The following is a 20,842-nucleotide window of genomic DNA, read 5'->3' on the forward strand; positions in this document are numbered from 1 at the left end:
TACCCAGAATGCAGGGTTACTTCATTATTAGTTACAACAAAAATCATGTGATAGGAGAATAATTCATATAATTACATTATAAAAAAAGAAATTTCAAGACTTTAAAACTCTGGCCAGTGCAATAATATACCATGGTTGTAGAGAACTGAAAATTATGTTTTCTACCTACCTCCTGTCTCCTGCCACCTGTCTATGGACTAAAAATGCAGAATGAAACAAACATTTTTGGATATGGTCAATGTGGGATTTTATTTTGTTTTTTTCTGTGCATATTTTTAGCTGGGTTTTATATCATTTACTTGAATGAAATACATATTTATTAATTAGAAAAATAATAACATTATTTTTAAAAGAAAAAGGTGGGAATGTTTAGCCTGAATGAAAGGCCACAGGTTTCGGTGGCACATGGGTGTTACCTTCACTTGAAATTTATCATATGGAATGGGAATTGAGTTATTTTGCTTAACTTGGAATAGAGATGTCCAAAAGTGGCTACCTTAAGCAAGTTGCTGATCTTTGGAGGTCTTTAAGAAGAAACCAAATAATCCCTAATTTGGGATGTTGTAGACAGAATAGATTCTTGTTCAGTTATAGTTTAGGTCAGATGACCTCCACAAAAAAACACCCACAGATATGTGGGTGAATATCTAAGGAGTTCTCTGGGAACAGGGATCCTAATTGATACAAACCAGTTGAACAATGTAAAATGTCAGCCAACTCTCCAAACTTTTGTCTACCAGCTGCTATAGCCCTACAACTCAATGGTTTTAAGTTCCACTACCAACTTCAGTGAGAACATAGTCCAGAGCTTCAGCACTTAACTACTACAAAACAAGTGAGCCATTCTTAGCACAGACTTCCAGTCACTCTTGTTTGAAGTCCCCTAAATGATGACAGAAGCCTTGGGTAAGAGAGATGGATTCACTTAAGAGTAAGTATTAGGTGGAGTAAGGAAAAGACCAAAGAAACCAATGACCCTACAGAGTGCTGGGGAGCCAAAGCCTTTTCTGTGGTCACTCCCTTTGCACTAGCAAAGATGGTGATGCTTCCCGACCCATTCAGGCATTGCTAGACTCCCAAAGAGATAGTGGCCATACTCCAGTAATTACCTTAGTACACTGCCTTCGATCAAAGACTGGGCCCTGCCAACCTGCCCAGAGGGGACAATGGTAGCTGATGAGAAATAAACCAGAAAGAGAATGAAAGCCTAAGGACCTAAGAGAATACAGGTACCTGCTGTGATTCTCACAAAGGGAGGGGAGGGGAAGAGACTTCTTAACCATCTGCAGGTTTTCTTCAGTCAAAAAGTCAAACCCTCCCATCCCTGGCTAAATGTTGACAGATTCTTTTCTGGGTTAGCTCAGCCAGCATAAGCTGTACTAAGCACTAGAGATACAAAAAGAAAAACAAGAGAGTTCCTCCACTCCAGGAATTCACATTCTAATGGGAGAAGCAACAAATATAGGAGGTTTCAGCTGAATTTCAATGATAAGGTCCAGTGGTCCTAGGCAGAGACAAGGTAGTGTAGGCAAATGAGCAGTGAACTTGAAATCAAGAATACTTTGGTTCAAATCTCAGTTCTGACCCTTCCTATCGATGTGATCATAATCGAGTCACGTCTCCTCAATTTCCTCATCTGCTAAATGGAGAAAAACAATACTTATCCTCCCCACTTCAGAGAGCTGCTGCAGTGAACACACTTTGGCAACTCTAAGAGCTCCATGAATGTGAGTTTTGTGATTCTTAGCACCTATATGGGAGATTTTTCCAAGCAGAGAAACCAATAGTAAATTTATCTCAAGTCATCGAATATGTATTAAGTACATAGTCTGTAGAAAAGCACTTTGATTAGAGGTGGGAATAAAAAATCTTAAATGACATTCCCCATACACTCAAGTGACTTACATTCAGCTGGAGGAGAGAAGATATTAAAAAATGGGCATTTATATCAAGTTGAAGAGCACCAGATGTGTCTAGTCAAGTACTGAGTTAAACACTTTACAAATTTTAGTTCATTTGATTCTTGCAACACCCTTGGGAAGGAAGTACTCTCACTATATTCATTTTATAGTTGAGGAAACAAAGATAAGCAGAGATTAAGCGACTCGCCCAAGCTCATACAGCTAGTAAGCGTCTGAAATTAGATTTGAATTCATGGCTTCCTGACTCCATCCCCCCAGTACCATTCACTATGCCACCTAGGTACCTTCAAATATACACACTTCTATATTTTGGTAGGTCTTTGCTCTCTTATCAATGAACCTATTCTCTGCAGTGGTGCAGATAACTATCTATCCATCCATGCTTTCTCACCCTATGCAATTCTTGTCTATTCCCTCTCATAAAGCCTCTGGAGAGAATTCAGCCAATGTGTAGAGGAAGTCTTTTAAGTTCCCTGGACACCAGTGCAACACCTTGACTGTCCACCACTTTTTCTCTATGATCAATCAGCTCACTTCTTTTCCAATCATACGTGTTTCTGATGATGTTTTCTGCTACTTTTTGAATATGTCATTGTTGATAAAATGCCCATCACCTGCTTACTCCCACCATTCATCTGTCTTTCTTACCCTTTGAGTCATCTGCAGTTTTGCTTCCTCAGATTCCATAATTCACAGACAGGCAGCATCACCAGGAAATTATTGGTAATAAATGATGAGGCTTTACATCAGGGGCACCTTGGAGTTGTGTAATTTTCCAAATGGAGTCCAGTTCAGTCCCTTTTTCTTTTTCACTTCCAGGCCTAATGCGTTATTCATCTGTAGCATCTGTACAAGAACTGAATCACTGAAGGGCTTCTTCAGTGGGCTACCCACCTAATGGCAAGCTACCTTTTGAGCAACAGGCATTCTTTACCCAGTTTGCTTTTTCTGTGTGAGGTTCCAGGCTGTGGTAGTGTGGGATAATGGAAAAAGCAATGAAATTGCAGTTAGGTGAAATCTGGGTTCAAATTCTATCTCACACTTATCAGTTGGGTGACTAAGGATAAGTCATTTAAATTATTATTATTATCATTATCATTATTATTATATGACTCACTTTACTCATCTCTAAAATAGGATAATACCCATTCAGGTCACAGAGTGATTGTGGGGATCATATATGATTATCTATATAATGTGCTTTTTATAAACCTTAAGATACTATATAAATATTATTGGATCATAGATTTAGAGTTTGTAGGGATCTTAGAGGCTATTGTGTACAAACCCTTCATTTTACAAATAAGGAAATTGAGTCTCTAAGATTTGCCCAGAGTCACATAACTTTTAAGTGTTTAAGGAAGGATTATATCTCAGATAGCAAAAGAAACCAGGAAGAACAGAAATTCAGAGAAACCTGGAGGGCTTTGCATGGACTAATGCTGAATGAGATGAGCAGAACCAGAAAAGCATTGTAACAGCAACATGGGGGTGATGTTCAAACTTAATGGACTTGCTCATTCCATCAGTGCAACAATCAGGGACAATTTGGGGCTCTCTGCAATGGAGAATGCTATCTATATCCAGATAAAGAGCCATGGCGTTTGAACAAAGTTCAAGGACTATTCCCTTTAATTTAGAAAAAAAACCATATATCTTATTGTCTGATCTTTATCTTATACTCCATTTCTTCCTTCTCTCTCATCACACTCAATTTGGATCAATGTACAACATGGAAACAAAGTAAAGACTGACAGATTGCTTTCTGTTGGCGGGGGGGGGGTTGGAGAGGGAAGTAAGATTTGGGGGAAAAATTGTAAAACTCAAATAAAATCTTTAATAAAAAAAAGAAAAAATAACTCAGATAGCATAGCACTCTGATGCCAAACTGAGTACTCTATCTAATATATCACCTTTGTGCCTATAAAAATAAGTGTAGTTGGTAGGATGCAAATCTCAATGTATTTCCAGTCTATCTCTTCAACCATTTAGCCAAACTACAAGCTTGTTTTCTGTATTTCTTAGATACCTAGGGGAAAATATTACTTATTATTTTACATTTCTTCTCACACAGATCTGTCATCAATTTGGGAATCTCTCCAATGATGCAGTTAGGGAACCATCCATGCCTGCCCAACCTGTTCAACTTTTGTTCATCTCCTCCCATTAGTTTGCCGCAAGTGATCCACCCAGCATCTCAACATTTTGGAGACCTCCCTCATTTTCTCCTGATCTCACAAAGTTACCAATGGAGTACTTGCTTTATACGCATGTTATAGCTTCCCTTTGTCATGGTCCTCTTTCTAATGTGAAATTCCTTAATGTTATCATTTTTTCCTGTTCATCTTCAAAGCTTCCCATGAGTTAAATGTTTTGTCAGCTATCATAGGCCAATCTCCTTTGAATGGCCATGTATTCATTGAGGAGACTGTAATATTAGGGGACTTGATGCAATCAATATACTATCACCCATAACCATGGAGAGCTTGAGAACTTCACCATTCATAGGGAATCTGTCTTCTGTTTGAATTCTGTATAGGACATTAATCAACTTGTATGTTACTTAACCTCTTTGGACCTTGGTTTCCTCATGTAAAATGAAGAGAACTAGATAACTTCTGATGTCCCTTCAACTATGGATCTATTATTCTGTGATCTTCATCCATGACAAAATAACCCTTTTCCAAATGTCTACTGGGTTCTTGAGACAAAAATGCAAAAGTGAAACAGACTTTATCCTCAAGGACTTTACACTGAGAAACACCCTTGGTGAATTCATGTCTCCTTGTTTTACGCTTCATTTGAAATATACCACTAAAGGGTTCTTCAAATGTAGTAAGTTTCAACTTTTATTGTGATATTTGGTGATCCGGTGCCCTCCAAGTCTTCTTGAAGAAAGTAGTTAATATATACCAGTGTGAAACTTATAAGTAATCTATAAATTATTGATCTCTTTCCTTTCTTAACACTGGCCTATATATTTCAACATATTGTTCACTGGCATCTCTTGTGCCTCCTTTTACACTGAATTCACCAAGTAGGTGTTTACTTAGGGATATCCTTTCCAGTTTTCTGTGGAATTTTTCTCCTTCATCCTCTGAAATAGATTTTGAGGCATAAGGTACAAGTGTCTTCAAGATTTCTTCTTTACTTAGGCATATAATGGGACAGTTCCTTGATTTGTTTCTTCAAGAAGAATGATATTATTTGTCACTTGGAAGAGACCTCACTGGCCATCTAGTCCAACCTTGATTAAAAGAATCCACACTATCTAACATATCCAACAAGTGGTACCAGGTGATGTAATGGATTGAACATTAAGCCTAGCTAGAGGCAGGAAGATCTGAATTCAAATGCAACCTCAGATTCATCTCTAAAATAGAAAGGATAATACCTGGGCAAGACACTTCATTTCTCTTTGCCTCTTGTTTCCTTTATCTATGAATTGGTCTTAATGATAGCACCTATCTCTAGGGTCCATATAAGGACCAAATGAGATAATATTTGTAAAGTTCTTAGCATACTGTCCAGCAAATAGCTGACACTACATAAATTCTTCTTTCCTTTCCCCCTTCTTGGTCGCACCTTGAAAAGCTCTAAGGACTACTATTCAATATTGTATTAGAAATGTTAGCATCAGCAATTAGCGAAGAAAAATAAATTGAAGGAATTAGAATTGGGAAGGAAGAGACAAAATTCTCACTCTTTGCAGATGACATGATGATCTACCTAGAGAATCCCAAGAAATCATCCAAAAAACTACTGGAAACAATTAGCAATTTTAGCAAAGTTGCAAGTTATAAAAAAACCCTCATAAATCCTCAACTTTTCTATATATGTCTAGCAAGAAACAGCAGGAAGAGAGAAATCTCATTCAAACTAACCTCAGACAATATAAAATATTTGGGAGTCTATTTGCCAAGACAGACTCAGAATCTTTTTGAAAACAATTATAAAACACTTCTCACACAAATTAAATCAGATTTAAATAACTGGGCAAATATCAACTGCTCATGGATAGGTAGAGCTAATATAATAAAAATGACAATTCTACCAAAATTAAACTATCTGTTTAGTGCCCTACCAATCAAAATTCTGAAAAACTCTAAGGAAGGAGAAACTGCTATATCCTAAGAGAACCCATTCTACTTTTGAAGCAAAACAAGAGTTGAATTGTTCTGCCTTCTTTCTATTAAACATTACCATTATCTCAGGCATCCTGACTAATAAGACTGATAGAGCCCTATCTCTTCTTTGATCCACCTCTTGCCCCCAACATAAATTTTAAAGCCCCTTTTGCTATATTTAGCAATCACCATCAGTCTTAAAGCCTCAGACCTTTAGTTTTCCAGAAATAATTTTTACAGAACTATTTCAGTTTTTATATTCCTCTTCAGTTACTTATATGCATCTATCTTCCACTTAATTTTTTAAAAATCTTAGCTGAAAAATGAGTACAGTCATGTAAGTTTCTTTTAAATTACTCTCTCCTGCCTATCAATTGAGGAAAGTCTATATAAATGGTATATGAATGTGATGGAATACCTATCCCCACTCCTTTGTAGACATCAGAGGTTCAAAACATGGAGCACTGCATATAATATCAGGTTTCCACCTAGATAGATAGGTTTTGCTGAATGTTTTTTTCTCTTCCTATTTTCAAACAACTCTTTTTTTCCATAAAAGATGGTTCTCTGAGAAGGAATGGATAGTAGGAGAAGTCTAAATGGTGTAAAAGCAAAATATAATAAAAGCAATCCACTTTTTACAGTAAATAGCTTTCCTTTTTTTTTCTCATCGGAATTGTTTCCAGAGCTTCAGAATTTCTTTCTTTGGAAGGTTCCATCCCTCTGGGATTAACTTGCTCTAGAAAATTTTATGACTTGGAAGCCTACTTAGACTTTGAAGTCCTTTCTGCAACTTACTAGAGTACACAGCAAGCAACACAACTGCCTTTCCTATCCTGTATCCCAAATTTTAAGATGGACTGACCCCTTCCCCCAAGGTTTCCATCATTTCTACTTTAACAGCCAGTTCTTCCTTATTGTGCAGAATAAGGTCCAGAATTATGGCTGTTTCTTTGTTCACCTCTTGAAGAATGAAATTTGGCATTAAGGTCAGCAAAGAATTTGTCAAATTTTGATATGTCATTCTAGCCACCACTACTGTATGCCTATACTAGATTTGTGGTCTGTTTCCTGAACTCCACACTTATTTATTTCTAATATTCAGGTAGTCTGAATTTGTAAAATAAGGGATTATATTCAATAACCTCCTAAGATCCCTTCAAACTCCAAGAAGTATTAAAAGAAACAGAAATATCTAGTGCATTGAGTAAATCCTTCATGAAAGCTTTATGAAAAGCTGTGGACAAGCATCATACAAATGGAAAGGCAGGAACAGATTATTATCTGTACTTGAGGGAGAGATTACCAAATTCATGAGGTCACAGATTCATTAAAGTACATAGTGATCTTCTTATAATAACTCTGTGAAATAAACTGGCTAAATATTGTCTCCATTTTATAGGTAAAGAAACTAAGTCTCGGAAAGATGATATGATTTTTCCCAATTTTTACATAGCTAGTAAATGTTGGAATTAAAATTTGGAGTCTTTACTCCTTCTAGCTCTCTCTGTAACCTAAAATCAAAGCCTAAAATCATTAAGTAAATTGCTCAAGGAAATCCAGGAAATTGTAGAAACTAAATAGGAGTAGAAAACCTGGCTTCTAGGTCTGCATCTGGCATCAACCAACTCTGTAACCTTAGATAAGTCACTTTGACCTCAAATCACCCTTACTATGGTTCTCTTCAAAATGAAGGAGCTAGGCTAAAGAATCTTCTATCTCTGACAGGCTAAGTCTAGCAAATGAAGATATTTCTTCATCTATGAGATCATTACTACATTAAAAGGCTCCATTTCAATCAACAATGTTTATTGATTGCTGATTGATTGGTTCTGTAAGATTAGAATGTATGCTATCCAAGTGGTCTCCTTAGACCTAGCAGGAAAAAGATGAATTTCCTGCTTTGCAATCCAATCATGGCTAATGACTGTTAGGCATAATTATACTATGGGTGCCAATACTGAAAGTATAAGCATTTCAAGGCACCCATTTTCTGATGCCTCTTTGAGACTTAAAGATTATCAATGAATATTGCATCTGTTTAACAGCTACATGAAAAAATAATCCACGTCACAAATAGAGTTATGTGAATTTAAGCAACTCTGAAGTTCCACCTCACACTCACTCTGACAAAAAAATGACAAAAAAGAAAATGATATGTTGGAGGGACTGTGGAAAACAAATTCATCTAATGTTAGTGGAACTGTGCATTAGTAGTCTTTCTGGAAAACAATTTGAACCTATGACCTAAAAGTCACTAAAGTATCAATTATCTTTAACCCAATGATACTCATTTCTAGGCCTCTGCATACCCCAAAGAGAGGAAAAGAAATAAGAAATGGACCTATAAGTACAAAAATATTTGCTTTCTGTTGTGGCAAAGAACTGGAAACTAAAAGGATGGCAATCAATTGGATAATGACTGAACAGAAAATTATGATTTGTGAATTTAATCGAATATTGTTGTGCTGTAAGAAACCATGAAAGTCAGCTTCAGAGATACATGAGAAGACTTTTATAAACTGATACAGAGTGAAGCAAGCAGAACCAGGCAAACAACTTATAAAATAACAACAGTGTAAAGAGAAACCACTTTTAAAAAATAAGAACTTAAGAACTCTGATTAATGACCAAGCATGATTACAGCAAACTGATGATTAAGTGTGCTATCTACCTCCTGACAGAGAGGTAATAGAGAAGCAGAATAGGCATACAAATGCCCAGTGTGGGAATTTGTTTTGCTTGACTATCCCTATTTGTTCCAGGGGTTTTGGTTTTTCTTTCTTTTTTTCTTTTAAAAGTAGAGGGGAGAGGATGGAAGAGGAGGGAAAATTAATATCTGTTCATTACAAAATAAAATAAAAATAAAACAGGACAAAAGAAATTGAATGCTGTCAAATTTAAATGACTATGCTTGGACCTAAAGAAGATACATGAAAAGGCAACTACTCCCTTTTTTGCCAAGGTAAGGGAATATTACAGAACACTACATATGTCAGACTTTTTTTTGATATCTTGGTTAGTTCTGTCATCTGTTTTGTTTTCTCTCTTTAATTATTGTTCTAAAGGATGGTTTTCTATGAATGATAATGGAGGCAGACATTAAGAAATATAAATAATGCAATTACCAACCATAGTTTCAAAGGACTGAAACATTCCATCCACCTCCAGGTAGAGATGTGACACTCTCAGGTTACCCATCAAAGTATATCTTCCTTCCTTCCTTCCTTCCTTCCTTCCTTCCTTCCTTCCTTCCTTCCTTCCTTCCTTCCTTCCTTCCTTCCTTCTTTCCTTCTTTCCTTCCTTCCTTCCATCCTTCCCTCCTTGTACTTCCTCCAAACTTCTCTTATAAATTCTTCATCTATAGTATAAGCAATTGAGAGAACCATTGGGGTACAATGGATTAGGCAGTGAACAAGGAATCTGGAGACCTGAATTCTGGTCCCAGTTCACCTATTTAGTAGCATTGACCTTCATCGAGTTCCTATCTCTTTAAGGGTCTCTGTTTTCTCTCTGTAAAATGAGAAAGTTAGACTTTAGTCTTGTTCAGTCTTGTCCAACTCTTTGTGACTCCATTTTTGACTTTTCTTGGCAAAGATCCTAGAATGGTTTGTCATTTCCTTTTACAACTCATTTTACAGATGAGGAAACTGTAGCAAATAGAGTTAAGTGACTTGCCCAAGGTCACACAGCCAGTTAAATGTCTGAGGTTGGATTTGAACTCAAAAGAGATGAATCTTCCCAAGTCCCAGTCCAGTGCTCTACCCACTGCAGTTCCTCCTAGCTGCTCACAAAGAAAACCCCAAATGGGATCATGAAAATAGAGTAGCTTACATCTTAACTCTTCTCTGACTCCAAAAGATTTATGATTCAAATGGCAATTAGTTTTGTTTTTTGTCCATCCTACCAGCAGTAAGAATCTCTATTTCTCTCGTTGTTTCTTTGTGACAGTGAGCTGCTCTGACGTTTTCTAAAAGGCTACTAAGAAGAATAGTGGCCTTGGATTCCCTTACTTGTAAGTAAAGTTGTGGACTGCTCTTGAGATAAAGATAATTTAAAGAAAAATTAGTCATACAGTACTAAAAAAATAGTTTTTATAAAATGGCAACATTCTAGAGGAAAACAAACTCGAAGACTTTAGGACTCTGACCAGTGGAGTGACAAGGCATGGATTCAGAGGACCCAGGAGGAGGACGCTGAGAGACATACACCCATTGCAGTCCATGTGGAAGGCTGCTCAACTGGGCCTCGGATCTTTAGGATGAATTTTGTGTTGTTGGTAAACTAGAAGGAGTGGGAGGACAGATTATAAATGCGTTTTCAGATAGTCTTTTAAAAAATTGCTCCCATTTATTAGAAAGTGTTTTCTAGTCATGCCATTGAAGACTTACAACAGCTCTATGAAATAGGTGTTAGTATGGACTCCATTAGATGTCTCAGAGAAGTGAGTTGACTAGCTTGGGGGAGGGCAGGATTTCTATAATACCTATTTGAGGGAGGATTCCAAATCAGATCTTTCTGACTTCAAGCAGCCCTCAAAGAAGGAACTTCATTAAGTTATCTAATCTTCTAGCAGCCTGAGGAAGCCTATGAATCCCTTCTCATGGGTCCACACAATAAGTGGGTTTTTTTTTAATTCATAATGGAAGTAAGTGCTAGATTTGATTTAGAAGTTAATAAAAATAACAATGTAATTTTTAGTCATCCAAGTTCACATACCTCCTGAAATCTAGGGATCTTGTGCACCCCAGTCATGAAGCCAGCTGAAGCAAGTGCTGGGGAGTGCATAGAGCTTAGGTTAGACATCTAAGACATCAAGGTCATTCACTGCATCTAGAGCCATCATTAGTTGTCTTGACTCTGTCTTAGTATGCTGGATCATGATGACTTTGGAAGAGAGAGGGAAGCATTTGATTTCATGCAGCTCTACCTCACTTAAATCCAGTGTATGCACACAACAAAAGACATCACTCATAACCATTCCTCAAAGTCCTGTGGTGACAGGCAAGTGGCAAAGCAGCAGGTATGGATACACTAGGAGCTGTAGTCACAACCCTGCATTTAAGTGGCCCAGGCCATAGGGTTGTTTCTCCACTGAAAGTAGCAAAGGTTAGTGTTTCAGGATCCTTGACTCAGTAAGAAGACATGAAATTCAATGTTATGCAGACAGTAACAAACTAAAATGCTTTTATAATTCCCTGAAAGCTGTTTATGGATCAAAGACATGATGCATCTCAACTACTCAGTGCTGATGAAGCTACAATGATTAACAATAGGGACTTCATCTTACTAGAGGACTGAACACTTCCATAGTATTCTTAGCAGATCATTATCAATTAATGCCAATGCCACTGACCATTTACCTCAAGTTGAAGTCAATCAGTCCCTAGATGAAGTTTGAACTGAAGAACAGGTTTTGAATGCCATTAGGTGTTTCTGACAAAGGACTCATTTCTAAAATATACAGAAAACTGAGTCATATTTTGGGGGTTTTTTTGTTTTTATGAGTCATATTTTTTTTAAAAAGCCATTACCCAATAGACAAATGGTCAAAGGATATGCAAAGGCAATTTACAGATGAGGAGATCAAAGCAATCCACAGTAATATGAAAAATTGCTCTAAATCATTACTTATTAGAGAAATGCAAATTAAAGCTTCTCTAAGGTACCACCTCACACCTCTCAGACTGGCCAATGTGACCAGAAAGGATAACAATCATTGTTGGAAGGGTTGTGGGAAATCTGGGACACTAATACATTGTTGATGGAGCTGTGAACTCATCCAACCTTTCTGGAGAGCAGTCTGGAACAATGCCCAAAGGGCAACAAAAATATACATACCCTGTGATCCAGCAATACCACGACTGGGTCTATACCCTGAAGAGATGATGAAAAAGGGTAAAAACATCACTTGTACAAAAATATTCATAGCAGCCCAGTTTGTGATGAAAAAGAATTGGAAATCAAGTAAATGTCCTTCAATTGGGGAATAGCTTAGCAAACTGTGGGATATGTATGTCATGGAACACTATTGTTCTATTAGAAACCAGGAGGGATGGGAATTCAGGGAAGCCTAGAGGGATTTGCATTAACTGATGCTGAGTGAGATGAGCAGAACCAGAATACTGTACATCCTAACACCAATATGGGACTGATGATCAACTTTAATAGACTTGCTCATTCCACCAGTGTAATAATCAGGGACAATTTGGGGCTGTCTGCAATGGAGAATACCATCTGTATCCAGAGAAAGAACTGTGGAGTTTGAACAAAGTCCAAGGATTATTTCCTTTAATTTAGAAAAAAACTGCTATCTTATTGTCTGATCTTGTTATCTCTTATATTTTATGTTTCTTCTTTAAGGATATTATTTCTCTCTCATCACACTCATTTTGAATCAATGTACAACATAGAAACAATGTAAAAACTGACAAATTGCTTTCTGTGGGGGGGGAAGTAAGATTGGGGGAAAAACTGTAAAACTCAAAATAAATAAAATCTTTAATTGAATGCCATTAGGCTCCTTTCAAGAGGCAAAGCACCTGGTGCTGATTCTATTCCAGCTGAGATCTACAAGGTGGGGGATCCATTGCTCATCCAAAAAGTGAAATTTTCCAGGTTATAAGACATAAAGAGGTTATCCTCGAGAATTCAAGGATACTGCCATCATCCATCTCTATAAAGGTAAAGGGAATAGATTGTCCTGTGACAATTACAATGACTATTTTAGTCATTGCTGGTAAGATTCTTTCCAGAGACCTTTTCAATAGACTGATACTTCACCTGGAAGTTGGTAACCTTCTTGAGAGCCAGTGTGACTTCAGAAAAGGTAGAGGAACAGTCCATATGGTGTTTGCTGCCCGACAACTCCAGGTAAAATGCCAGGAATAGAACAGAGGTCTGTATACAACATTTATAGATCTGACCAGGGCCTTTGATATCATCAGTAGCAAGGGCTTATGCCCCCTTTTTTTAAGGTTTTTGCAAGGCAAATGGGGTTAAGTGGCTTGCCCAAGGCCACACAGCTAGACAATGGTCAAGTGTCTGAGATGGGACTTGAACCCAGGTACTCCTGACTCCAGGGCCACAGGGCTGCTGCTTTATCCACTGCACCACCCAGCCTCCCCACAAGGACTGATGGAAAATTATGTCACAATTTGGTCTCCCAGAAAAATTTATTAGCATTATAAGTCAGTTTCATGACTGGGTAGTTGAGTAGTGGGTAGTGGATGATCCTCTCGAGATTTCCTAGTCACCAGTGGAGTAATGTCCTTGCTCCCATACTTTTTAACATAATGTTCTCAGCCAAGTTATCAGAGCTAGCTCAATATTTGGGAGGCTCTGAAATAAAGTGTGGGAGAGAAGAGGTATTAGACCAACTACCAAACTAAAGGTCTACAGAGCTGCTGTGTTGACCTCATTGCTGTATGCCTATGAAACCTGGACAGTCTACAACACCATGTGAGGAAACTGAATCTCTTCCATCTAATTTGTCTTAAGAGGATTCTGAAGATCACCTGGCAGGAAAAGATACCAGATACCGAGGTCCTTTCTTGAGCTAAACTGCCAAGCATTCCAACATGACTACAGAGAGTGCAACTACAATGGTCTGGACACGTTGTTAGAATGCCAGATGCTCACTTGTCAAAAAAAAAAACTATTTTATGGAGAACTTACACAGGGCAAGCACTCACAAGGGTGTCAGCATGTAATGCCCTCATCAGTGAGGGTGTTGCACTCTATAAGGAAGGCAAAATGGAAGCAACTCAAAGGAAATGTGACATCCTGAAGTTTAGAGTACCCATCCCAGGTGTTCACATGAAACATTTGTGTCCAACTTGTGGTAGAGCATTCCAAGCTCGTGCTGATGTGATCAAGCCACGTTAGACACACTGTAATTTTTCTAAACATAGTGATATAATTTTGGTCTTCTACAGTAACAAAAGACGAGAACCAACCAACCAAGAACCTCTAATCTAGTCTCTTATTTTTTCTACTTAACAAATAATTGTATTTTCTCTCCCTCTCATCTCTCTCCTCTAAAAAAAAATTGAAAACAGTAGAAAAACAAAGTTCTCATAATAAGTATACATCTTCATGCAAAACAAATTCTTGTGTTGGCCCTGTCTCCATAATATATATCTTGTTCTGCACCCTGAGGTCATTTCTTCTCCAACAGTTTGCTTTCAGATTCCATAGTTCCTTTTCTGGATGTGAATGGTATGTTTTTTATCACAAATACTTTAGATTGCCTTTGATCATTGTACTGATGAGAAGAGCACATACAACATAGTTGATCATGTTAATGTGTACAAATTCCCATCTTGGCCATGCCAAAAAGTATTTCATTCATTAGTCTATCACCTTTACCTGTGAGTCTGCCTCTGTCAGCAGAAGTAGAATGCAATCATCATCTTCAGTCATCAAATCAAGGTTGATCATTACATTGACCAGTTTTTTAAATCTTTCAGAATTCTTTGCATGTTCTTATCTCTTTCTGTCTGTCTCTCTCTGTCTCTCTCTCTCTCTCTCTCTCTCCTTTTGCTTCTATACTTGTTGGTGCTCTGTCCAAAAGTAAGATTTCTTTAAGTTTACAGGCCCGTAAATCACTCTGGCTCTCTTTGATTGGCCAACAATGGGTCTCAGCCCACTTAGACATTATTTGGGCCCTGATTGGTTCAGTGCAAATTCAATAGTAGTTGTGTCTGTTTTGGCCAGAAAACCCGAGGACCTTCCCTTCCCATCCCAGATTGATTTTGGGGGTGGAAGGGGAGGACTATGCACAAAAGTCTCCTAGCTTCTTTTATTTCTCACCTGCCTTAATCAGTGAGATATCCTGAGGGTCTTACCCTTCCAATATTTTTTCTCCTTTTCCTTTTTTTTGGAAATGGTCATTCTTGACCTTTTGACCTCATCTCTCTCTCTTATCTGAATGGACTTTACCTCAATCAAACTGACTTAGGAAAGATCTAGCTTTAATAAGCCAAGATCTCCCACTGCATCTAGGGTCATCCTCAGTCAATAATGATCCATAACTGACCCAAATGGTTCCAAAGGAGAAAGTGAAAACCGTGCCTTTGCAAAGCAATCTCACTTAAATCCAACTGACTTACTGTCATGGCATCATCTCCTTGATGTCATGGTCTATCCTGAAAATGATGGTCACACAGCATCAACAATATTTTACTATAAATTGTTCTCCTGGTTTTGCTCATTTTACTTTGCTTCAGTTCTTACAAGTTTTCCAAGGTTTCTCTGAAACTTTTTGTTTCTGTAATACAATTGTATTCTTGTACATTCATATATAATTTGTATTCATGTATAATTGAATCCACAATTCATGGACACCCCTTTAGTTTCTTATTGTTTGCCCTTACAAAAAGAGCTGGTACAAATTATTTTTGTAAATTTAGATCCTTTCCATCTTGCCTTGATTTCTTCAGGGTATCAATCTAGCAGTTAGCATCATTGAGTCAAAAGGTAACATTTTAGTGACTTTTGAGACATGGTTCCGAATTATCTTCCAGAGTGGCTGTATCTATTCACAGCTCTGTGAACAGTATATTAATTTTTGTGCACTTAAATAATTTTCCTTTTCTTTTTTGTTATCTTTGTCAATCTGATGAATGAGATGGAACTTCAGAATTACTTTACTTTGCATTTTTCACTTATCAGTCATTTGGAGCTTTTTTTTCCAATAAGCTTATTGGAACTTGAATTTCTCCCTTTGAAAACTGACTGTTCATATATATCCTTTGACCACTGTCTATTGGGGAATGAATCTTCTCATTAATTCGACTGAGCTCCTTATGTATCTTGCATCTATGACCATTATCAAAAGTTGTTAATTACCTATTTCCCTTCTTGTTTTGTTTATGCAAAAAAAAAATTTCTTTATCTTCAGTCATCCCCACTGTCCCTTATTTGTGCATGAATTTTTCCCCATCTAGAGATCCAAAAGCTAATTCTTTCCTTACTAATCTGAATTTGTTTATGATACAAATGATTTTTATATCTAATTCCATTTGGAGTCTATTTTGCTATATGGTTTTAAGTGCTTCATCTATACCCAATTTCTCCCAGATTACTTCCAGCTTTCCCAGAAATTTTTGTCAAACAGTAAATCCTAGGTCTTTGGGTCCAACCTCTTATTTTGCAGAGGAGAGGACCGAAAGTTCAGAGCATGGCGGTACAGAGTGGTATGCTGGCAAATGTTTAATGACTGGCTTTCTGAGGGAAAAAAAAATTATCCAAGACATACTTTTTTGGTTTGATCTACATGATTAACATATTCTCCATCACTTTCTTAAGCTTAGACAACCAACATAACAACAAATCAAGCCCTGATTTCTAAAGTAAATAAATACACTGAAAATTTAACAATTGGTTCTCTTTTATAAGCCAGTAGGGTAAATTTCTTAGCTATTGAGTATTAGAACTAAGACTCAGTCTTTTTTTTTTAATTCCTGCCTTTAAATGCAATTACCACATTATTCTAAGAATCACAAAATGTCCAAGTTGCTTGGGACCTTAGCCATGTAGTGGAACCCACACCCCTTTGGGGACCTTCAATAAGGTTTTGCCTCCTAAGGCAGTCTGTTCCACTGTCAACAGTTGTAATTGTTTAAAGCTTTGGCTCACTTCAAGGCTAAATTTATCATCCCTATTCCCACAGATTTACCTTAGTTCTGGGCCCTGAGGCCAAACAAAACAAGTCGGACCTCTTTTCCCCCCTTGACAGCTTTTCAAGTACTTTTTTTTATAGGTCTGCTGCTCAGATCTGGTAAATTTGTTTTCCTGTCCTGGTAAAGAGTGGTCGATATTGAGTCAGAGGACCAGAGTATGAATTCCAGTTTTGCTAATCATGCTACCTTGAGCTTGTTTCTTCCCATTCATTCACCTACCCCCTCTGTAGAGTGATTGGATTGCACTCAATTTCTAAGGGTCTTCCTTGTTCCAAATCCAGGGGATACTTGCTTATTATGTCCCTCTGTTATACTGTTTCATGTTGTTTTCTTGCCTTGGCCTTTGACCTTGTTTCTAGCATTCCTGTCCAATGGTAATTTCAGAATAATCTGTGATCTATTCCATTCTCAGTATTCTCCTGGGCATGAGTGAAGTCTGTAAGACTCTGAAAGAAGCTGCACCATTGATAGCTTTGACACAGCAAATCATTTGATCCATCTGTTGTCAATGGGCAGCATCAGGGCAGCTGTCAGATCAGTGAAAAATGGTTTTTGCTTTCTTAATTTCAGAAATTATGTCAACTGGAGCTCTATGGCCTTACAAGCCAATAAATTCATTGTGGATTTTATTAGCTAAGTGGTCTTTTATTTCAGTCATTGCTCCTGGATATATTTTAGGCAAATGTGGGACATTCTGAGCAGTGGCTTTCATGAGTTGCAGCATTAGAGACTGAAGTTGACAGCTGCTGGTCCTTCCCTTCATCTCTTCAAGGTTCAGCTCCAGTGCCACCTCCTCCAGAAAACCATTCCTGACTTCCCCATCTATTAGTTCTTTAAGCTTCTCCCCCCCAAATTACACACATTTGTATATATCTATGTGTATAAATTTATATATATATATACATGTCTGTATCTGTATGAATAAATTTACATATGTGTATATATAGATATGATTAGCTTCTCTGTTAATGGAAGCTTCTTGAAGGCAGGGATTCTGGGGTATTTTGGGTTTGTCCCCAGTATCTGGCATATGAGCTCATAAATCTCAAACTGGAAATAAACTCAAACACATGTGATAGATGAAGAAACTGAGATCCACAGATGTATACAGTAGTAGCAATGGCAGAAGTGGGGTAATGAGCCCTCTGGTTTGGCCTTGGAATGCAGGGCTAATTCAGCTGTATACAGAGAGAGTGCTTCTAAGAACTGCTTGTGAAATCGAATTGGACTGACAGGAGACAGACCTGAGGTATTGAAAAATGACAAAGCAAATGGAGCTCGCTCTAGGGAGTCAACATTTGAAATGGAAACATGGGCAGAGCCCATTGCTGGGGGGGGGGGGAGCTGATGGGAGGAAGTTCAGAAAGAGGAGATGAGATAGCACAATGGACAGCAGCAGCTTGTTCCTATTCTTCAGCAAGGAGGGCCAAATTAGGGACTCATGGGTTGTAAACTGCTTCTGACCCTAAAGGTGAGTGCAGGTAGGCCCAGACAGCCAGATCTGGACTCCTTCTCTCCCAGGCTTTCAGAAGAGCCAGCACCAGGCCCAGGGGGTTTTTGTGTTTTCCAAACAAAGCCCTAGAGGAGAGTGAGCAAAGGGGGAGGGCCCGAGTTTGGTCGGACAAAGGCTTGGGGCGGGGCCCAATGGAAATACAGTTCAGTGGGCCTGAATTGATATGCTCATCCTTTAAACCCCTAGGGCTAGGAGATCACAGGCCATGAAAGTCCATCAAAGAGCACTTCTCTGCCTTGATCCAATCCCAAGCTCTGGAGCAGGGGAGCGGAAGGTTGGTGGGGGTCTACTGAGCCCAAGGAGGCTTCTGCAGATTAGTGGTCGCCTTTCTTGGGCCCCTTGGAAGCTCTCTGCCCAACAAGTAGTCATTCAGTCTCCTTACCAGCTTGGTTGGGGGGGGAGGGGAAGGGAGGAGGGGGTAGGAAACCCACAGGCTTCTCCTAGCTTCAGACTTGCCCCAAAAATAAATGTGTTGGGTGGGGATGGGGGAGGGGAGTAGTATTGTCCAACTGGTTGTGGGCCACTTGTTGCTTAATCCTCGGTGGCAAGGTTTACTTCTGTGATTTTCAGGCCCTTTCCCCCAGTGTGGCCCCCTTTATGTTGTGTGCAATTTGAGGTCGGGCAAAATAAACCTGTCTCAGTGGGTATAGCTCTCATCCCTGCCCACCCACCCCCATCCTCCACCTCCCAGCCCCCATGTCTAGTTTTCAGTGTTTTTAATTTGAGAAAGACAGCTGGGTGGAGCGGAAAGAGAGGCTGACCTAAAATGAGGGGCACTTGGCTTCTGTTACCCAGAAACTGAATAGCTGAGACCCTGTGCGAGTCACTTTACCTCTGAGCAGTTTTCATCAATTTCATCAATTTGGGTGGGGGTTGAGATGGGGGGGATGATATCTATAATACCTGCCTCCTAAGATAGTTTTGTTTTGTTGCAAATATGGAGCTAGACTTGGGATTTCACCTTTGTAGCGAGCTCCAGGTAAGAAAAGTCCCTTTACTAAAGCATCATTGCCAGTGTTGTAAAACATAATGTCTTAGCCAAATGATAGGAAGGCTTCAATTAAGTCACAGATCATACATGTCAAGAAACTCGACTTGAACCCAGATTTATTTTTGTCGCCTTCATTTTTTTATTATATAAATATTTTGTTTTCCAATTATATGCAATAGTCATTTCTACCTATCTTTTTTTTTTGGTAAGGTTTGGAATTTTACACATTCCCCCCCCACACACACACACAGAAGGCAGTCTGATAATCTTTACACTGTTTCCCTGCTATACATTGATCTAAATTGAATGTGTTGAGAGAAAAATCATATCCTTGAGGAGAAAATAAACTATCAGAGATAACAAAATTATGTAGCACAGAAGACAACTTTTTTTTTTAATTGAAGGTAGTAGCCTTTGGTCTTTGGTCTTTGTTTTAACTCCACAGTTTTTACCTCTGGTTATAGATTATATTCTCCTTCGCAGATCCCCTAAAATTGTCCCTGATTATTACACCGATGAAAGGAGCAAGTTTCTTAAGGTTGATCATCACCGCCATGTTGCTGTTAGGGTGTACAATTTGAACCCAGATCTTTGGAACGCCCAGGTGGATTCTCCACTTCAGGGCTGCCTCTGCCATCCATACCATATGAAAGAATCAAATAAGAGGGTGTAGATGTCAGCTGTTCTTCCTGGAGGCCAGTAATTGATTTGTATTTTTGTTTGAGGGGAGAGGCAAACTCGAGATACTGAGTTTTATTTTATTCCCCCGTTGCCTTGCACAATACTTTTAATAAATTATTGTTGAAGGTGCCCAACCTGGTATCAGAATACTTATCTTCCTGAGTTCAGATCTGGCCTCAAACACTTACTATTTGTGTGACCCTGAGCAAGTCACTTAACCCTGTTTGCCTCAGTTTCCACACCCATCAAATGAATTGGAGAAGTAAATGGCAAACCACTTCAGTAGCTTTGCCACAAAACCCCAAATGGGGTCAAAGAGAGACTTGACTGAACAATAACAAAATGGAAGTTGTACTGCTAATAATAGATTTTTTTTTCTTGTGGAGGCTTTCCAAATTGAATTGTTCTCATATAAGCCTCACAATAACCTAATCCTGTATGGTAGGTACACACAGTTCTCAGTACCCTCATTTTGCAATTTAGCAAACTGAGGTACCAAAGGGTGACATGACTTAGTGGGCAACCTCCCAGCTAGGAAACTTCAGAGATGGGATTTGAAGTGAGATGCCCAGGCTAGGACGCAGAAATTAAGGTCTTTAGGAGCATCTTTTAATTGGCCTCTCAATTCACTTGGCTTGTTTGTCCACCTGGTCTATACCATCCTCAGAAAACCTACAAAGTTTTTCTTGACTTTTAAAGTAATTGCAACCCTGGAAAGTCTCCGAGCCCAGAGTAGGTGAGCAAAGCTCCAGTTTGCATAAAAGAAATAAGTGAAGTAGTGATAAAATAGCTCCCCAGCAGGGTTCCTATACTAATGGAGCAAAGAAATAGAATTATTGTCCAAGAAAAGATTAAGCCAAGTCTGAACAACACTGTGATTTGTGAGTATAAACAGTTTCACTATAGGTGAAGCAATTTGTACT

The 20,842-nt window shown here is 38.4% G+C and overlaps 1 pseudogene; it reads right to left on the reverse strand.

The window, feature by feature from the left end:
- The window catches only part of LOC141498630 (lysosomal cholesterol signaling protein pseudogene), a 38,255-nt pseudogene extending 18,461 nt beyond the window's left edge, over positions 1-19,794 (reverse strand).
- Between the last annotated feature and the right edge of the window lie 1,048 nt (positions 19,795-20,842).

This window comes from Macrotis lagotis, chromosome X (assembly GCF_037893015.1).
Source record: "Macrotis lagotis isolate mMagLag1 chromosome X, bilby.v1.9.chrom.fasta, whole genome shotgun sequence".
Classification (NCBI taxonomy): domain Eukaryota; kingdom Metazoa; phylum Chordata; class Mammalia; order Peramelemorphia; family Peramelidae; genus Macrotis; species Macrotis lagotis.